The sequence below is a fragment of the Triturus cristatus genome, chromosome 11 (assembly GCF_964204655.1).
Source record: "Triturus cristatus chromosome 11, aTriCri1.1, whole genome shotgun sequence".
NCBI lineage: Eukaryota > Metazoa > Chordata > Amphibia > Caudata > Salamandridae > Triturus > Triturus cristatus.
This window is the reverse complement of record NC_140594.1, coordinates 657,242,626-657,253,178: the sequence shown is the minus strand read 5'-3', so window position 1 is coordinate 657,253,178 and position 10,553 is coordinate 657,242,626.

Genomic DNA, 10,553 nt, shown 5'->3' with positions numbered 1-10,553 from the left:
TGAAGGCTCCTTTCCATAAACCGTAAGTGTCAGCGGTTCCAGACACCACTGGTTAGGGTGCGCCTTAGCGAGCGTATACCGCCGTGGTTGTCCATAATTAGGTCCTGAAGAATGCTTCATGTAGTATCGTTAGAAGCAGAAACATGTTGACCGTTTTGCACCCTAATTAGGACGTAGCTGGTCTATTTATCACCAGAGTTCACATGTCCACCTCACCCCTTTTAACTGTGTCCAGTTTGCCACCATTAAAGCTACCGCTTGGTTAAAATTGCGACACCTTTTTAAAACCAGCACCTTCACAGATTGCACTGTCTCTATACAACAAAACCAGCTCCGCTGTAAATCAGGCATCGTAGCACACCGGGGAGACATTCGGTCTCTCCGGTGGGAATCCAATGATGAAGCATGTCACCAACTAGGTTGGTGAGTGAGGGTTCTTTTAAAACACAGTGATTCACCTCTTCTTCACACTTTTTTCACTTATTCAGCTTTGACGGATACACTCTTCTTTTGTTTACTAGGCTAAATGTTCCTGCCATTGCATGTGATTTATTGTTGTTGCTGTTGGAGGGTGGCATGCAGCATTGTCCTGTTAGTTTGTGTACTCCGCAATCAGCAATCTGCGAAGGTCTAGTAGCCAGACACGGACAGTCGGGTCTGTGGATGACTTCCAGGACATAGCCAGTCTGCACTTGGCCAGTCCCAGTGCCAGATCTAAGAATCTGTTATGGTGCTTTCTGCGTGCATTTTGCTTAGTGATTCTAAGGATAAAGTGTAGCACCTGTGGCGTTGCTAGAGACCCTGATACCTCCGCAAGTGTCTCGGCTATGCCATTACAGTATGGCCCAAGTCGTGGGCACGACCAGACCATATGGGGAAATGCGGCGTCTTTATTCCCGGCTGATCTGCATTGTAGAAGCCAGAGGCAAGCAACACATACATGCATTCATGCACAGAGCATGCCATAACAGACTGTTGCATGCATTGAGATCAACCACCAAGTTTTCTTTTCTTTGCCACTGGAATAAAAAAAAACCTTTTGCAGGTGCATACAAAATGTGAAAAGCTGGTTAAGAGCGGTATGTCCACGCTCTGCATTACATAGTCCCACATCTATCACATGGTGCATTTCATAAAATGATCATGTATGTTCTTACCTACCCTGGTGTATAGTCGCACCGTATCTGGGCTGGTGGTGCATGTCCCTGCAGCCACACGCTGACAAAATTTGAGGTGAGAGATTAGTTCCCCCCTGTTGCCCCATCTTATCGTCATGAATATAAGGATTGATTTTGGGGCTGTCACCATACCACTCTAACCATGGGGTGCTGCTTTTAGCCTAGGAATGCCACAGTTCAATCATGCCATTGGCACCCACAGGATCAAAGTAATCTTTTTATGTTGAGTACAGCGTTGTTTTTGGTGGGCGCAGCCGCGTGGTCACACACCAACATCAGCATGATGGCGCACCATTCCTATTGTCGAGGGTACATGAGGGAAGTAGTCAACAGTTGTGCATATCGCACCACGGTGACAAGCCCTGGATGAAATACTGAATGCAATCAGACATGGCATAGGCGATAGCGGTAAGGCACCTTAAGTCATGGAGGGCTTATAGAAAAAGTGGTTTCCCAGGGCCCGATCCCATCATAAATCATCATCAAAGTGTCCAAATTGTGACATGAATTTAACAGACAACCAAGGTGCCGATCACGATCCGGTAAAAAATGTCCCCGTACGACTCGTATCGGGTCTTTTTACCGTACGAATCGTACAAGTGCCGTACGAACTGGCAATCACGATTCGCATGGTAAAAAGTCCATACGAACCGCACTGGGAACCATTCCCCAAACGTCCTCGGGTCGGAAAATGTGTCTGACACGTCCTCGGACGATTTACCTTACAAACGTGAAAAGCCAAGTCCGACCGAGGAATCACGATCCATCCCGTGCGTCCGAGCTTACAACCGTATGGAAAAAACACCGTCCGCACCGAACTCCTATAGCAACCATGGAGACATGTGCCCGCATACGCGCCCAACACTCCCCCCAGCCCCCGTACGTCCGACACGTACCCCCCGTGTATGTATACCCTCACCCATCTAGGTACACCCCAGTACGTTCCAGTCATACCCCCACCCCAGTACGTGTCATACCCCCGTGTACCTACACCCCAGTACGTTCCAGTCGTACCCCCACCCCAGTACGTGTCATACCCCCGTGTACCTACACCCCAGTACGTTCCAGTCGTACCCCCACCCCAGTACGTGTCGTACCACCGTCTATGTACACCCCAGTACGTTCGAGCCCCACCCCCACCCCAGTACGTGTCATACCCCCCGTGTACCTACACCCCAGTACGTTCCAGTCATACCCCCACCCCAGTACGTGTCATACCCCCGTGTACCTACACCCCAGTACGTTCCAGTCGTACCCCCACCCCAGTACGTGTCATACCCCGTGTACCTACACCCCAGTACGTTCCAGTCGTACCCCCACCCCAGTATGTGTCGTACCACCGTCTATGTACACCCCAGTACGTTCGAGCCCCACCCCCACCCCAGTACATGTCATACCCCCCGTGTACCTACACCCCAGTACGTTCCAGTCGTACCCCCACCCCAGTACGTGTCGTACCACCGTCTATGTACACCCCAGTACGTTCGAGCCCCACCCCCACCCCAGTACGTGTCATACCCCCGTGTACCTACACCCCAGTACGTTCCAGTCGTACCCCCACCCCAGTACGTGTCATACTCCCGTGTACCTACACCCCAGTACGTTCCAGTCGTACCCCCACCCCAGTACGTGTCATACCCCCGTGTACCTACACCCCAGTACGTTCCAGTCGTACCCCCACCCCAGTACGTGTCATACCCCCGTGTACCTACACCCCAGTACGTTCCAGTCGTACCCCCACCCCAGTACGTGTCGTACCACCGTCTATGTACACCCCAGTACGTTCGAGCCCCACCCCCACCCCAGTACATGTCATACCCCCCGTGTACCTACACCCCAGTACGTTCCAGTCGTACCCCCACCCCAGTACGTGTCATACCCCCGTGTACCTACACCCCAGTACGTTCCAGTCGTACCCCCACCCCAGTACGTGTCATACCCCCGTGTACCTACACCCCAGTACGTTCCAGTCGTACCCCCACCCCAGTACGTGTCGTACCACCATCTATGTACACCCCAGTACGTTCGAGCCCCACCCCCACCCCAGTACGTGTCATACCCCCGTGTACCTACACCCCAGTACGTTCCAGTCGTACCCCCACCCCAGTACGTGTCATACCCCCGTGTACCTACACCCCAGTACGTTCCAGTCGTACCCCCACCCCAGTACATGTCATACCCCCGTGTACCTACACCCCAGTACGTTCCAGTCGTACCCCCACCCCAGTACGTGTCGTACCACCGTCTATGTACACCCCAGTACGTTCGAGCCCCACCCCCACCCCAGTACGTGTCATACCCCCCGTGTACCTACACCCCAGTACGTTCCAGTCGTACCCCCACCCCAGTACGTGTCATACCCCCATGTACCTACACCCCAGTACGTTCCAGTCGTACCCCCACCCCAGTACGTGTCATACCCCCGTGTACCTACACCCCAGTACGTTCCAGTCGTACCCCCACCCCAGTACGTGTCGTACCACCATCTATGTACAACCCAGAACGTTCCGGTCCTACCCCCAACACAACCTCCTAAGTACGGAGCGCACCCCAGGCCCCAACATCACAACCGCATGTACGAGTCGTACCAACCCACACACAAGGACAGCACCGTACAACCAAATGGCCCATCTACACACCGTACACACGCTCAAAACGCACGTACACAACCAGGACAAAACAAAACAACACAAGAAGACACTATTCGAATGGCACAAAGCCACTAAACATGGCCAACAAACACTACAAATACACCTTCACTGACCTGCAACTGCCAAAGACAAACAGAGGGCCAAAACACCACCACTACTTATAACACACCCACCCAATTTTCAAACACTGCCACACCCACCCATGGACCAATAAAAAGGGCCCACACACACAAACCATGAGCCTTTGCAACAGACTCACTGCTGCCAGACACCACAGAACCATACAACAAGCTACACCACACCTTACACTTGCACACCTTCACACAACCACCCTCACAAACACCCCCTCATCACATTCACACACACACACACACAACCATCCACCCCCCCCCAACATCCACCCCCCCCAACATCCACCCCCCCCCACCATCCCCACCCACACCCCTCACCATGCCCACTACCAAGAATCCAAAGTTCAGTAACCGAGAGTTGGAGGTCCTTGTTGATCAAATCCTCAGAGTCGAGCCACAGATCTTTGGAACATTGGTCAGAAACACCAGCCAGGCAGCAAAAACAGCCATGTGGCAGACCATCGTCGATGCTGTGAATGCTGTTGCGGACACCAGGAGGACCAGGCAGGAATGCCAGAACAGGTGGTACGATCTGCGGAGGAGGGTCAGAGCCAAGAGGCAGGAGGAACACGACCAGGCCAACGCCACCGGAGAAGGGCCCTCCCGCAGACCCGTACAGTACCATCCCTGGGAGGAGAGGGTGATGGCCATACTGCCGGTGGAGGCAGTCGAAGGATTAGAAGGACTCCGAGACCCGGGTGAGTACACAAACAACGCACCTCACATGGGTGGAACGGCATCCACAACCAAAATCACTAACAGGCACGCAACCACCACAAGCCATCGCATTACTCAACCACACTCCATGAGCACGCACATGCCACTGCTGCCACCATGCCCCATGCACCCAGCTGGACAATGGCAAGTCACAGAAGACAACAACACATGACACGGTAACCCGGATGGCGGGAGGCTGGACCCCAAAAATCACATAGTGCGACTCCGAAGCAGACAACTATGCACTCTGCCCATATGGCCTAGGTCACAGCCAGACAAACAGTGTGTCCCAACACAGGAATGACTTGCCAGCAAATGGCGGACGCCTTGCATCAACACATGGGGGTGAAGGCACTGTTTTGCACATGACAGCAGCTAATGAACAGCCAACATTGTGAAAGAGTGGCAGCACACACCACCACAGCAGCAGCGCACAGACACACATCACACCCAATGGGTGCTTGGAGATCAGAAACAAACTCACACCAACAAGCCAAGGGCCACTCAAAGATCTGCTAACAGTGTGTGCCCAGGAAGCTGGGCTGAGGTGACAGAGGGTGACACACAGAGGAAGGGAGAGGGGGACAGAGAGGGAGGGAGAGGGGGACAGAGAGGGAGGGAGAGGGGGACAGAGAGGGAGGGAGACACAGGGAGACGGACAGAGGGAGGAGGCTGACACACAGAGGGAGGGAGAGGGGGACAGAGAGGGAGGGAGAGGGGGACAGAGAGGGAGGGAGAGGGGGACAGAGAGGGAGGGAGACACAGGGAGACGGACAGAGGGAGGAGGCTGACACACAGAGGGAGGGAGAGGGGGACAGAGAGGGAGGGAGAGGGGGACAGAGAGGGAGGGAGAGGGGGACAGAGAGGGAGGGAGACACAGGGAGACGGACAGAGGGAGGAGGCTGACACACAGAGGGAGGGAGAGGGTGACAGGGAGGGAGGGAGAGGGGGACAGAGAGGGAGGGAGAGGGGGACAGAGAGGGAGGGAGAGGGGGACAGAGAGGGAGCGAGACACAGGGAGAGCAAATCAGCCGTGTGGTGTGTGGGAATGTCTGCTCGTCAGCAGGTAGACTGCGTGCATGTAGCCAAGGGTGGCCCGTGCCAGAACCCCCCCTCTTCACCATGGCAAAACACAGGGCCATGTCACAACCTGTGCACGAGCACAATGACAGCTACCTGCATCACATAAGTGTGTGGAACAAATCCATGTGCACATGTACAGTGCTACACGGAAGGCGCCAATGCATGGCTCGCAACACCGGCCCACTCCACTGCTGACTGCAGTCACACTTGACGCAGCAAGTAAGACTGTGCCACACATAGTTAAAGGTGCCAAAGTGGTGCCCAAGGGACACACCCATGCACAAGTGCACTGTGAGTGGAATGCAAGACAGATCCTAATTCCAAGAGGAAATGTGCCAACTTATGAAATGATGAAACATGGATGTTGCATGGACCAAAATTAACATTGTCTCTCTTACACACAGGTCAACGTCGTGGTGCACCCCCCAACACTGGGGGGGAACACTCACAGGACCCGGATCTGCAGGAGCCCGATCCCACCAGCAGCGACCACTCTCACCACTCTGTGGACGACCCCGACCGACCTGGCCCCTCTGGTGTCCAACCGCCTGCAGCACCTGCGTCAGGTACAACTGTGCCAACCACCACCCCCACTCCTGCCACATCCCAGGAGACACCCAGGATCCCTGCCCCAACACCACAATGCAGCCAGGCTGGCCAGGAGGGACACGGTGTCCCGGGCACCCAGGAGGAGGCAGGCGACAACGCCAATGCCACCCCTCAGGGGTCCCGGAGACCCGATGTGCCCGCAAGGGCAGGCCAGGCGCAAGTGGGCAGGGGTGGTGGGAGTGGAGGACGGCGGAGGCACGAGCCTGACCAGTTGGCTGGGGATCCGGTATTTTCCCATGTCCGTAACATCCTGGACTCATACCGGCAGGACACCACGGGCATGGCCCAGGTTGTGTCCACCCTCAATGAGATCAAGGGGAGCCTCGATGAGATAAAGACCCAGCAGGCCCAGCAACATGCGGAGCTACATGCCTGTCTACTGGTACACCAACGGAGGATGGAGGACAGACAGGCTGAGCAAGTGACGGCATTCCAGGGGATTCACGCTACACTCCGTCGGATGGCCGACAACATGGCCGACCCTCCCTGTGCCAGAAGGCGGAGAACATCACCACCCACAGGGAAGGATCAGGAGGAGGAGGAGGAAACATCCGACGGAGCATCCCAGATGTCGTCACGGCCTGCTGGTGAGGTTCCCCGCAGGAGGCCGGGTCGTCCACGGAAAGGACCGTGAGGGTCGGCGCTACATCACCATCTCCCAGGACACCTGGCCTGGCACCTGGCCCACTGGAGCAACAGCATCACAGCATCAAGAGACATTCTCTGCCACATGGCCCTGCTGGTCACTGGCTGACCAATGTTGACAAAGACTGTGGCATGGACTCTGAGGACATCCAATGGCAAGGACACCAACTCCCCTACTGAACTTTGGATTCAAACTACCCGTAAAGACACTCACTTTGTTTCCCCCCCCCCCCCCCCCCCCAATAATAAATCACACTATGAAGAGTAGATGGCTGCTGGTAGCATTATTACCTAACATGTGTCTTGTAAAGTCAAAACATGCCTGAGTCATCTTTTGTCTTCAACCACCCACACCCTGGGGCCTGAGTCTGGCACAGGACACATGGGTCACAGTGTATTAGGCAAGACAGACATGGAGCACCATACACACCCGTGATGGGCCCAACCAGCTGAGGGGGTTACCGAACAACCGTGCTGACAGACACATTGAGTACAGCAACAGTCATGCGCAGAGGTCAGGGATCCAGTCCAGTGTCCTGGGGGGCACCCAGGTATGTGTAGACAGGTGGCAGAAACATGTCCTGCAAGCTTGAGTCCGGTGGATGCAGAGAATGGGGACCTGGCCAACGTTGGATGCATGGGGATGGCACATGTCACAATACCCACACAGTCATGGACATCATGCCCAATACACAGTCTCAGCCCACACACACAGCTTGCATCTTGCCACTCGACACATTGACACATAGCCACAATCAGGGAATACCATGCCAGACAAGCAGGATGCACCATGGCAACACACCAGCATTGACTGAGAAGAGGCACCTTGGAGGCATAGGGACACCTTTATTAGTCATGTATTCGGGATTGCAGAGGCAACTCGAAGTACACATGAACACATCATGTGGAGTAACATGTGGGTCCAACACTGGCACCCCCCTTCAGCAGCACACATGCGTGTTCGCCATGGAACTGGCACACAAGCATCGGCTAACAGCTAAATACCCACAGCTGCACACGGAGAGCCTGCCATACACCATAGATCCGCGGATGTCGAAGTCCCACACCATGTCAAGCCAATGCTAACCGAATGTGTCCGAGGGCAGTGTCACACACATTGATGCCATCATCACAATCCCCTATCCCATCACTGATGACTGTCAACCAGGCAGACCATCTATTCAGGTGTACACAGCTGCATGTCGTGTCCCATGGGGATGCGACATGGCTGCAGAGGAACCAAACACCGACAGGGGCAGTGTGCACACATCGTGAACAACTGCCACACCCAATACACCCCAGATGCATCCCTTACCCCATGGAGACTTCCAAACGTGTCCGTGCCTGTAACGCTGAGTCAGCCCACGATGTCATGTCCATGAGGAATAGCAGTGCCACAACAATGCAACCAGCAGACGGCATGCGCAGGTACCTGGGGAAGAGAAACACACAAGAAGTCAGCCACAAAAAGCACAGCCACTTGCATTGGCATTTACTCGACACATGTATGGATGACAACATGCTAGGTCACAATTATGACTGCGGAAGTACAACCATCACTGGCACCATCACTCCAGTGACACACCCACACACACCTCTGACTCACGTGCCATACATGCAGGTGGAGACACACATCACAACGCATGCCACACGGGGACCAATGCGTGCACACTCAGACACTGGTACTCACCACTATGCAAAGAAGTCGCGTATGAGCCGAGTCCGGATGTCCTCTTGCGGCTCCACATCCTCCACATCACTAGCCCCATTGCCAAGCCCTTCGTCCTCCACGGGTGGATGGTCCTCGTCATGTTGATTCAGGATGAGTGGCACAGCTCTTTCAACTGCCATGTTGTGCAGCATGCAGCAGACCATGAAGATCTTGCAGACCTTTGCCGGGGCATATGGGAGTGCGCCGCCGGTCTTGTGGAGGCACCTGAATCGGCTCTTCAGCATGCCAAACGTCCTCTCTATCACTCGCCTTGTCCGGCCATGGGCGGTGTTGTAGCGGAGCTGGGCCGGCGTGATGGGGTTGCGGAGAGGTGTGAGCAGCCAAGGCATGTTGGGATAGCCAGCGTCCCCTACATGGAAAGCACATGGTCATCGTTAGAAGTGGTGAAGCGGTCGTGCTGGTAGGCTATACTGAATACAGGACAGACAGACTGTACCCACCAACAACACATGCCCGTTCGTTGCGCAGCTGCATCATCATATCAGGCATCCCGCTACGCCTCATGATGTAGGCATCGTGTGCTGATCCTGGAAAACGAGCACAGACATGTGAAATCACCATGTTGGACAGACACACCACAAGGGCATTGATGGAGTGGTAGTGCTTTCGATTGCGGTACGCCACCTCCCATGCGTGTGGTGGTACCAAAGCTACATGTGTCCCATCAATGGACCCAATGACATGGGGCATCCCTCCCAGGGCATAGAATCCACGCTTGACCTCAGTCATCTGTTCAGGGGTTGCGAACTTGATGAAGTCATCCAGGTGAATCAACATGGCCTCTAAGAAATCATGCAGCACACCACTGAACGTGCTCTGGGACATGCCACCAACATGAGCTATGGTATTTTGAAAGGTACCCGTGGCAAGAAAATGTAGGGCAGCCATTACCTTCAGCTGGGGTGTCAGTGCCGTGGGATACCTGTGCTGCGGTTGCAGGTGTGGTGCCAGTCTCGCCGTCAACTCCAGAATCAATGGTTGGGTGAAGCGGTAGAGCCGGATGCTGTCATTATCCTGCATGGCAGCCAAGTCTGGAATTCTTCGGGCAAGAGGCGGCGGTCTGCAGTAATTTTGAAGTGACAAGGAAGAGTGAGTGCACTACGACAACAACTCATGTGTACTGAGCACATGTTAATCTGGCAATACACACATGCTACATAGGGAGTCAGGTATGTGCTACATGGCCAGGACACGTATGGATGCAAGGTGACACTCCTTCAAAGACCCAGCTACACACGGAGATTGAGAACCTCCCCATGCCACGCCATGGGAATAGCTGTGTCCCAGTGCAAGTGAACAGCCAGACGCAACACAGGAGTGACATACGCCCACACATCAGCAGCAGTAGGATGCCGATTGCAGAGATTGGTAGCGGAACACTGGAGCCACAGGTCACATGACATTACACTAGGCCAGCCCACACACCTTGCCATGAAGGTGCACATGTCATGACTCACCACACATACCTTGTGAGGATGCTGACATGTCCTTGTCACGCTACTCCGTGTCCCATGCATACATGTGCACCTCACATCCGATACCACATGTGGCATGGGGTGCGGAACAGTGTGCAATGACAATCTACACACAGACACATGTTTGTTGCTGCAACGGCTGCAGCTTTTGAGGGTGCTCCCACATCAACCTGATGTGAAGCCCCCACACATACATGACATAGTCACATTGTGCACCGTGGGTAGTGACAAGTCAGGTGTCATAACCCCTGTACCGGGCATCAGGGGACACTTCCGTGTGTTGGTGTCCGTGCCATGCCAGTGACGCTCACCCCAAGTGCGCAGTACGACAT